General features: G+C 37.9%; 1 pseudogene; it reads right to left on the reverse strand.

Moving 5' to 3' along the window:
• Positions 1 to 238: 238 nt before the first annotated feature.
• On the reverse strand, positions 239 to 819 carry LOC132376957 (mitochondrial import inner membrane translocase subunit Tim8 A-like; annotated as a pseudogene).
• Between the last annotated feature and the right edge of the window lie 8,940 nt (positions 820 to 9,759).

The raw sequence follows: 9,759 nt of genomic DNA on the forward strand, positions 1-9,759 counted from the left end.
CATACATTTTTTTTCCAGCACTGATAATCAAACACTAGATAAGGAGGCCTACAGTCAAGTACCAAATTACTCTTTCCCCCACTGCTGCCCTTTCTGAGAGACACAAAGATGTATATCGATCTCTCCAGAAATCTGAAAGGAATCCACACAAATAACAGATTATTACCTATGTGGTCCCACATATCAAATTATAGAGCAGTTCCACTATTAAAATTATAGGAAGCAGTTAATGGGACTATGAGGAAAGCATCGTCCCACATACAGTAACATACACCTAGTAGAGTTTTCCATTCATCTGTCAATTGTTTTCCCAAGATTAGCATTAAAAAACACAACCCCAAACACATTTGACCCTCAAACCACCCCCACACACAAAAATCGGTCTTTATTCATTCTCAGATGACAGGATGTCCCAAGAGTGACAAAGGTGGGAGCCGATCCCCCCACAGCCTTTTCTTCAACCATCCCATCAACTGCTCTTCATTTCTTGAACTACCTTCCTTTTCCAGAGAGGTAATACTCAGGTCAGTCAGAAAGGCTTTCTGAGAAGAATGGCTTGGATTTCTGGGTCTGTTCCAGTCGATTCTAGATGAATTGGCTTGTATCAATGAAGCGCTCAACGCAGTTCACAAAACAAGCCTCAGCCCGACTGTCCAACTTTGGCCCAGGCTTGTCCATGCACATTTCCCAACAAAGTTCCATCATCTGGTGCACCAGCTGCTGGAAGCGCTGCTTCTGAGTCTCTACCTCCGTGCAATGCTGCAGCTGCGGGTCGACCGAGCCCAAACCCGCTGCGGAGGAAGACGAGGAGGACGCCATCCCAGCGCGGCCACGCGTGCCGAGACAAACTCCGCACCAAGTCACCGACCTTCACGTGTCTCCGCGGCAGAACCCTTAAATGGTGAATTTCATGTTTTGTCTCAATTTAGAAAAAAAGTGTGTGTGTGTGGGGGGGGGGTGGGCAGGAATGAACATATGAAGGAAAAGACTGCCTAAAACTGTAAAGATTTGGTAACAGATTTAAAATACATTTTGCAGGCAAGAAAGGGTGGAATTAACATGAAGGAAGTTAAATTAGTGATGAGGACAAATCTGAGAGTCTGCAAAATTACAGAGGAAAAAGGAGAAGAAAATGAAAATGCTGTGAAAGATGATGAGAGACATAAGAAACATAGCTAAGTAAACCAAACCAAGAATTATATCTGCAGCTGAGGAAGAAAGTAATATTCAAACACTTAATTGAATAAAACATCCTCCTCCTGAAAAGGGGAACACTGTATGCAGATTGAAAGTTGCCATAAAAATCCAGGGAAAAATCAGAGACTGAGACACATATCAGAAAAAGATTTTTGAGTCAAAATAAATAGAAGAAAATCCCATAAATAAACAATTTAAAAAAAAAAGTTAAGAGAAGAAAATTTAGTCTGATATCAGGCTTATTTAAAATACTAAATGTAAAAATAATGGAACCAAATCTGTATTTATTGGGGAAATTATATAATTCAAGGATTTATGGACCCAGTGCATTTTCATTAAGCACTATGACAATGAAAAGACATTTTCACAAGTACACAGCAGCTAGAAAGTATATTCAACCTCTGTACCTTCTTGAAAAATTCACTTGAAGACTCACCCAGCTGAAGAGATGAATCAAAATGAAGAATTCATTACAGAGAAATGAAGCAATGCTGAAAGTGATCAGTGGTGAACTTTGAAGTCAGTTTGACACAACACTCATCTAAATAGCAAATTTAGTTACAAGGTGGAAAAAAAAATGCCAAAAGTTAATTTTGGAATGAAAGGCATGAAAAGAAAAAACAATTGTATTTTTTTGTCTTTTTGACTAAAGAGCTGTCATTTTATTCATGACTTGGTGATCAGATAGGTTAAAGAAGTTTTCATAAAAAATAAATTTGACTTGATTAAAATTTAAAACTTGTGTGCACCAAAAAAAAAAAAAAAAAAAACAAAACACCATCAACATAGTAAAAAGGTTGCACACAGAATTGGGAAAAACATTTGCAATTCATATATCTGATGAGAGATGACTATCCATAATATATGAAGAACTCTTACAGTTCAACAACAGCAAAAAGCAATCTAATTTTTAAATGAGTACAGAATCTGAAGAGACATTTCTCCAGGAAAGATACAGATGGCCAAAAAGAACGTGAAAAGATGTTTTACTTCATTAGTCATGAAGGAAATGTAAATAAAAACTACAAAGAGATACCACTTCATACCCATTAGGATGGCTTTTATGAAATAAAAAAGAGCAAGGGTTGGCAGGGATATGGTGAAATTGGAACTCTTGTGTATTGCTGATGGGAATGTAAAATGGTATAGCCACCGTGGAAAACAGTGTAGTGGTTCCTCAAAAAATGAAACATAGAATTACTATATGATCTAGCAATTCTTCTTCTAAGTATATACCCAAAAGAATCGAAAGCAGGGATTTGAACAGATTTTGAACACCCAGGTTCATAGCAGCATTATTAACAATAGCCAAAGGGTGAGAACAATCCAGATGTCTACCACCTGATGAATGGATCAATACAATGTGATACATACATACAATAGAATATTATTCAGCCTTAAAAAGGAGTGAATTTCTGACACATGCTACACTGTGGATGGACTTTGAAGGCATTGTGCTAAGTAATACAAGCCAATCACAAAAGGGTTGGAGGAGGAGGAAAAGGGAGTTATTGTTTAATAGGTACAGAGTTTCCATTTGGGAAAATGAGTTAATTCTGGAGATGGATGGTGTGATGGTTGCCCAACAATGTGAATATACTTAATGCCTTAACTTGTATACTTAAAAATGTTTGAAATGGTAAATTTTATGTATATTTTACCACAATGGAAAAAAGCTACCAAAAAATGAAACTCGAAAAGAATTTTAAAACTAGATATCTGTCTTCCAAATTATTGTTGAGTATATAAAATAAGCAAAATAACATAGAACAAGAACAGGAAACAAGAGGGGCTTCTGTGGTGGCGCAGTGGTTAAGAATCTGCCTGCCGTCGCAGGGGACACGGGTTCAAGCCCTGGTCCAGGAAGACCCCACATGCCGTGGAGCAGCTAAGTCCATGCACCACAACTACTGAGCCCGCATGCCACGACTACTGAAGCCCGCGAGCCTAGAGCCCATGCTCCGCAACAAGAGAAGCCACCGCAATGAGAAGCCCGCGCACCACAATGAAGAGTAGCCCCGCTCGCCGCAACTACAGAAAGCCCGCGCGCAGCAATGAGCACCCAATGCAACCAAATAAATAAACAAATAAATACATTTATTAAAGAAAAAGAATGAAAACTAAACTTTTTAAGCCTAGTCTTTCAGAACAGTAGAATGGGCTCCCAAAGAACCTTTCAAATGCTAATTTTTCTCTTTTCCTTACAAATTCTATAATCTAATAAATTATATACTTGCACTGTTTCTTAGATGTTCAATTGCTTTCCTGATTCCATTTTTTTCATATGTATTCACCTTTGCCCAAAATGCTTTTCTCTTTCCATCTCAGTTTTTTTGGTTTTGTTTTAAACATCTTTATTGGAGTATAATTGCTTGACAATGGTGTGTTAGTTTCTGCTTTATAACAAAGTGAATCAGCTATACATATACATATATCCCCATATCTCCTCCCTCTTGCATCTCCCTCCCACCCTCCCGATCCCACCCCTCTAGCTGGTCACACCACACTGAGCTGATCTCCCTGTGCTATGCGGCTGCTTCCCACTAACTATCTATTTTACATTTGGTAGTATATGAGTCCGTGCCACTCTCTCACTTCGTCCCAGCTTCCCCTTCCCCCTCCCCGTGTCCTCACGTCTGTTCTCTACGTCTGCGTCTTTATTCCTGTCCTGCATCCATCTCACTGTTTATCCAGTGTAACTCTCTTCTCACACTAGTAGATGCTTGAGAGGTATTTTAAAATAATTTTTGTCAGCTTCCTGTCTGAATCGTGATTTCCCTCTCTTAGGTTCCAGGGCTGCTGCTGCTTCAGAGCAGTCAGCTCAACTACAAGACACGAAGATTGATAATCTAGCAGACACTAAAGCCATTAAACAGAAAGGGGAGATCCACAGTAAGAGGACCGTTCCTAAGGAAGCCTGGCCCGAAGAGAAGAAATCCTTGCAAATAGATATTGCAGGTAATGGGGAGTGGGGTAGGGGGTGTGAGAGAGAGAGAGCATGCACACGCAAACGCCTGTGTCTACGTGTTTCCACTTAATTCTGATGAGACTATAGTCTCACAATTTAAACAGAGTTCCATCTTTTTATTTTTTGCTTTCTTATGCATATCACTTCAGTGCTTCTTTGTCTGTGTGGATGTATGTATTTATTTGTAAGATAATTGTTACTTCTGGGAAAAGACACTGGCAATTTAGAAACAAAATTACAATTAAATACCCAAGGCTGATAGTATTAGAAGTGAAGTATCATGTCTCAACACTGAAACAGGGGAGGGAAAGCTTAAGGCATTCCAGATGACTGTGACAAAGACAGAAAGAATCTCAATACAAACTTTTAAAAAATTACAATAAAAAAGACCCAAGATCAAATCTATTTATGTTCACCCATGGCCCCCTTTTTCTAATAACATAAAAGAAAAGTGTATAGGACACAAGCCATTACTACCTAGCTGTCAAAGGAAAACTGGATATCCACATGCAGAAGAATTAATTTGGACCATTACCTTTTACCATATACAAAATTAACCCAAAATGGATCAAAGATCCAAACAGAAGAGCTAAAATTATAAAACTCTTAGAAGAAAACATGGGGGGAAAGCTTCATGACATTGGATTTGGCAATGATTTCGTGGATATGACACCAACAGTATAGGCAACAAAAGCAAAAATAAATAAATTATACTATATCAGAATTTAAAACTCTGCTTCAAAGGACACAATCAACAGAGTTAAAAGACAACCTGTGGAATAGGAGAAAATATTTGCAAATCATGATAAGTGACCAATATCCAGATTATATATGGAACTTCTAAAAGTCAACAACAAAGAAACCCAATTTAAAAATGGGTAAAGGACTCGAATAGACACTTCTCCAGGGAGTATATATGAATGGCCAACAAGTATATGAAAAGATGCTTAATATCACTAATCATCAAAGAAATGCAAATCAAAACCACAATGAGATACTACTGCACACCTATTAGGATGGGTAGTATCAAAAGAACAGAAAATAACAATCGTTGTCAAGGATGCAGAGAAATTGGATCCCTTGTGCACTGCTGGTGGAAATATAAAATGGCACAGCCATTATGGAAAACAGTGTGGAGGTTCCTAAAAAATTAAAAATAGAATGACGATATGATACAGCAATCCCACTTCTGGGTGTATATCCAAAGGAATTCAAAGCAGGATCTCACAGATATCTGCACACCCATGTTCATTGCAGCATTACTCACGATAATCAAGATACGTCCATCAGCAGATGAATGGATAAATATAATGTGATATCTATACAATAGAATGTTATGCAGCCTTAAAAGAAGAAAATCCTGTCACATGCTATAACATAGGTGAATCTCAAGGACCTTGTGCTGAGTGAAATAAGCCAGTCACAAAAAGATAAACACTGTATATTCCGCCTACGTGAAGTATCTGAAATAGTGAAAATCATAGAAACAAAGTAGAAAAGTGGCTGCCAACGGCTGGGGAGAGAAAGGAGGGGGAATTCATGTTTATTGGGTATAGAGTTTCAGTGTTGCAAGATGAAGATGTTCTAGAGATCTGTTGTGCAACAGTGTGAACATACTTAACACTGCTGAACTGTATGCTTAAAAATTGGTTAAGATGGTAAATTTAATCTTCTGTGTTTATCACACACAAAAAAGAATGTGTAAGATGAAAAAACAACATTGCAATTCTGCAGTGGGTAGTCTAGGAGACATAGCTTGGAAAAGAAAGATGGAAATATAACCTGCAGAAGCATACTCTAGCCCAGGCCGCACAGAGGAGGTGAGCGGCGGGCGGGCGAGCGAGAGAAACTTCATCTGCAGCTCCCTATCGCTCCCCATTCCTCACGTTACCGCCTGAACCATCCCCCCACCCCCCAACCCCGTCTGTGGAAAAATTGTCTTCCATGACACCGGTCCCTGGTGGCAAAAAGGTTGGGGACCGCTGCCCTAGAGGACCCTCAAGGAGAAATGGATAATACAGAACACTAGAGAGCTTGAACACACATACTTAGCCCATGACAGACCATAGAAATGAAATTAAAAAAAAAAAAAAGCAGAGTTAGAGAAACATCTGGAAATATTGAGGTTGATGTGTATAAATGTTTGTATGCTTTTAAAACACAACCTTTCAAATGCTCATAGAACATTTTTTTTTCAAACAGCTTTTTTAATATGTAATGCACATATATAATTCTCCCACTTAAAGTGTACCATTTAATGATTTTTACCCTATTCACAGATATGTGCAACCATCCACACAGTTGACTTTAGAACATTTTTATCACCTCAGAAAGAAACCCTATACCCCTTAGCTATCACCCCTCTATTTCCTCATCACCCACCTCCCCCCAAGCCCTAAGTCAACCACTGATCTACTTTGTCTCTATTATAAATTTTCCTATTCTAGACCTTAATACAAATGGAATCATTTAATGTGTGGACTTTTGTGACTGGCTTCTTGTAACTCAGCATGATGTTTTTGGGTTCATCCAAGTTAGGGCTTGTATCATTATTTTATTCCTTCTAATGGCTCAATAATATTTCATCGTATGTATGTATCACAGTTTGTTTATCTGTTTGTTGATGGACATTTGGTTGTTTCCACCTTTTGGCTACTATGAATAATGCTTTTATAAAATAATGATTTTATATTTATAAAATATAAATGCTTTTCTATTCATGTACAGGTTTTTATATGGACAATATGTTTTCATTTGTCTTGGGTACGTACCCAGGAATGGAATTCCTAGATCATGTGATAACTTTATATTTCATCATCTGAGGAGTTGTCAGACTGTTTGCCAAAGTGGCTGCACCATTTTACATTCCCAGTAGCAATGTATGAGGATTTCAATTTCTCTACTAACTCACCAACACTTATTATCTGACTTTTTCATTGGATCTATTCTAGTGGATGTGAAGTTGTATCTCATTTTGCTTTTGATTTGCATTTGCCTCCTGATTATGATGTTGAACATCTTTCTGTGTGCTTATTGGCCAGTTGTGTGTTATCCTTGGAGAAATGTGTATTCAGATCCTGGCCTGGTTTTTATTTGGGCTATTTCTCTTTTTTATTGAGTTTTAAGAGTTCTATGTATTCTAGATACACATTCTTATCAAAATTTTGATTTTGATATATTCTCCCATTCTGTGAGTTAAAATTGGGAAGTATGAGTCCTCCAACATGACCTTATTTTTCATGATTGTCTTGGCTCTTCTGGGTCCTTGACAATTCCATATGCTTGCAAAATTTCTACTAAGAAATCAGCTAGGATTCTGATAGGGATTGTGTTGAATCTGTGATCACTTTGGTGAGAATTGCTTTCTTAACAGTAAGTCCGTGGACTTGGGATGTTTGATTTAGATAGATATTTATTGATTTAGATATTTATTTAGATATTCTTTAATTTCTTGCAGTCATTTTTTGTAACTTTCAGAGTAGAAGTTTTTCTCTTCTTATGTTAAATTTACATTAATATTTTAATTTTTTTGAGGCTGTTGTGAACAGAATGGTTTCCTTTTGCTTTTCTTTTTGTTTTTGGCTGTGCTGCTTGACTTGAGGGATCTTAGTTCCCCAACCAGGGATCTAACTTATGCCCTCTTGCAGTGGAATTGCAGAGTCCTAACCACTGGACTGCCAGAGAATTCCCCCAGAATGGTTTTCTTAATTTCATTTTCAGTTTGTTAATTGCAAGTATATCATAATACAATTGATTTTTTTAATATTTAACTTTTATCCTGCAACGATGCTGACTCGTTTATTAGTTCTAAATGGTGAATGGGATTGTTTGCTTAATTGGTCTTTCTTAGCTTTCGTTGTTAGTATGTAGAAATGCAGCAGATTTCTGTGTATTAATTTCATATCCTGAAACTTTAGCGAATTCACTGATGAGCTCTAGTAGTTTTCTGGTAGCAGCTTTAGGATTTTATAGTATCATGTCATCTGTAAAAACTGACAGTTTTACTTCTTTTCCAATTTGGATTCGTTTTATTTCTTTTTCTTCTCTGCTTGCCGCGACTAGGACCTTCAAAACTATGTTGAAAAAAAGTGGCGAGAGTGGACATCCTTGTCTTGTTCCTGATCTTAGGGGAAATGCTTTCAGCTTTTCACCATTGAGTATAATGTTAGCTGTGGGTTTGTCATATATGGCCTTTATTGTGTTGAGGTATGTTCTCTCTGTGCCCACTTTCTAGAGAGTTTTTATCATAAATGTGTGTTGAAATTTGTCAAAAGCTTTTTCTGCATCTATTGAGATGATCATATGTTTTTTTTTAATAAATTTATTTTATTTATTTATTTTTGGCTGTGTTGGGTCTTCATTACTGTGTGCGGGCTTTCTCTAGTTGCAACGAGCGGGGGCTACTCTTTGTTGCGGTGTGCGGGCTTCTCATTGCGGTGGCTTCTCTTTGTTGCGGAGCACAGGCTCTAGGCGCACAGGCTTCAGTAGTTGTAGCACGCGGGCTCAGTAGTTGTGGCTCACAGGCTCTAGAGCACAGGCTCAGCAGTTGTGGCACACGGGCTTAGTTGCTTCACGGCATGTGGGATCTTCCGGGACCAGGGCTCGAATCCGTGTCCCCTGCAGTGGCAGGTGGATTCTTAACCACGGTGCCACCAGGGAAGCCCGATCATATGGTTTTTATTCTTCAGTTTGTTAATGCGGTGTATCACACTGATTGATTTGCAGATATTGAAAAATCCTTGCATCCCTGGGATGAATCCCACGTGATCATGGTGTATGAGCCTTTTAATTTATTAGTGGATTCGGTTTGCTAGTATTTTGTAGAGGATTTTTGCATCTATGTTCATCAGTGGTATTGGTCTGTAGTTTTCTTTTGTGTAATATCTTTATCTGGTTTTGGTATCAGGGTGATGGTGGCCTCCTAGAATGAGTTCAGAAGTTTTCTTTCCTCTGCAAACTTTTGGAAGGGTTTCAGAAGGATGGGTGTTAACTCTTCTCAATGTTTGGTAGAATTCACCTGTGAAGCCATTTGGTCCTGGACTTTTCTTTGTTGGGAATTTTTAAATTGCTGATTCAATTTCAGTTCTGGTAATTGGTCTGTTCATATTTTCTGTGTCTTCCTGATTCAGTCTTGGGAGGTTGTACCTTTCTAAGAATTCATCAGTTCCTTCTAGGTTGTCCGTTATATTGGCATGTAGTTGCTCATAGTAGTCTCTTATGATCCTTTGTATTTCTGTGGTGTCGGTTGTAACTTCTCCTTTTTCATTTCTGATTTTATTGATTGGGGCCCTCTCCCTTTTTTTCTTGATGAGTCTTCCTAAAGGTTTATCAATTTTGTTTATATTTTCAAAGAGCCAGCTTTTAGTTTCATTGATCTTTCCTATTGTTTTTTTTAGTCTCTATTTCATTTATTTCTGCTCTGATATTTATGATTTCTTTCCTTCTACTAACTTTGGTTTTTATTTATTCTTCTTTCTCTACTTGCTTTAGATGTAAGTTTAGGTTGTTAATTTGAGATTTTTCTTGTTTCCTGAGGTAAGCCTGTATTACTATAAACTTCCCTCTTAGAACTGCTTTGTCTGCGTCCCATAAGT

This window comes from Balaenoptera ricei, chromosome 13, assembly GCF_028023285.1.
Source record: "Balaenoptera ricei isolate mBalRic1 chromosome 13, mBalRic1.hap2, whole genome shotgun sequence".
Lineage (NCBI taxonomy): Eukaryota > Metazoa > Chordata > Mammalia > Artiodactyla > Balaenopteridae > Balaenoptera > Balaenoptera ricei.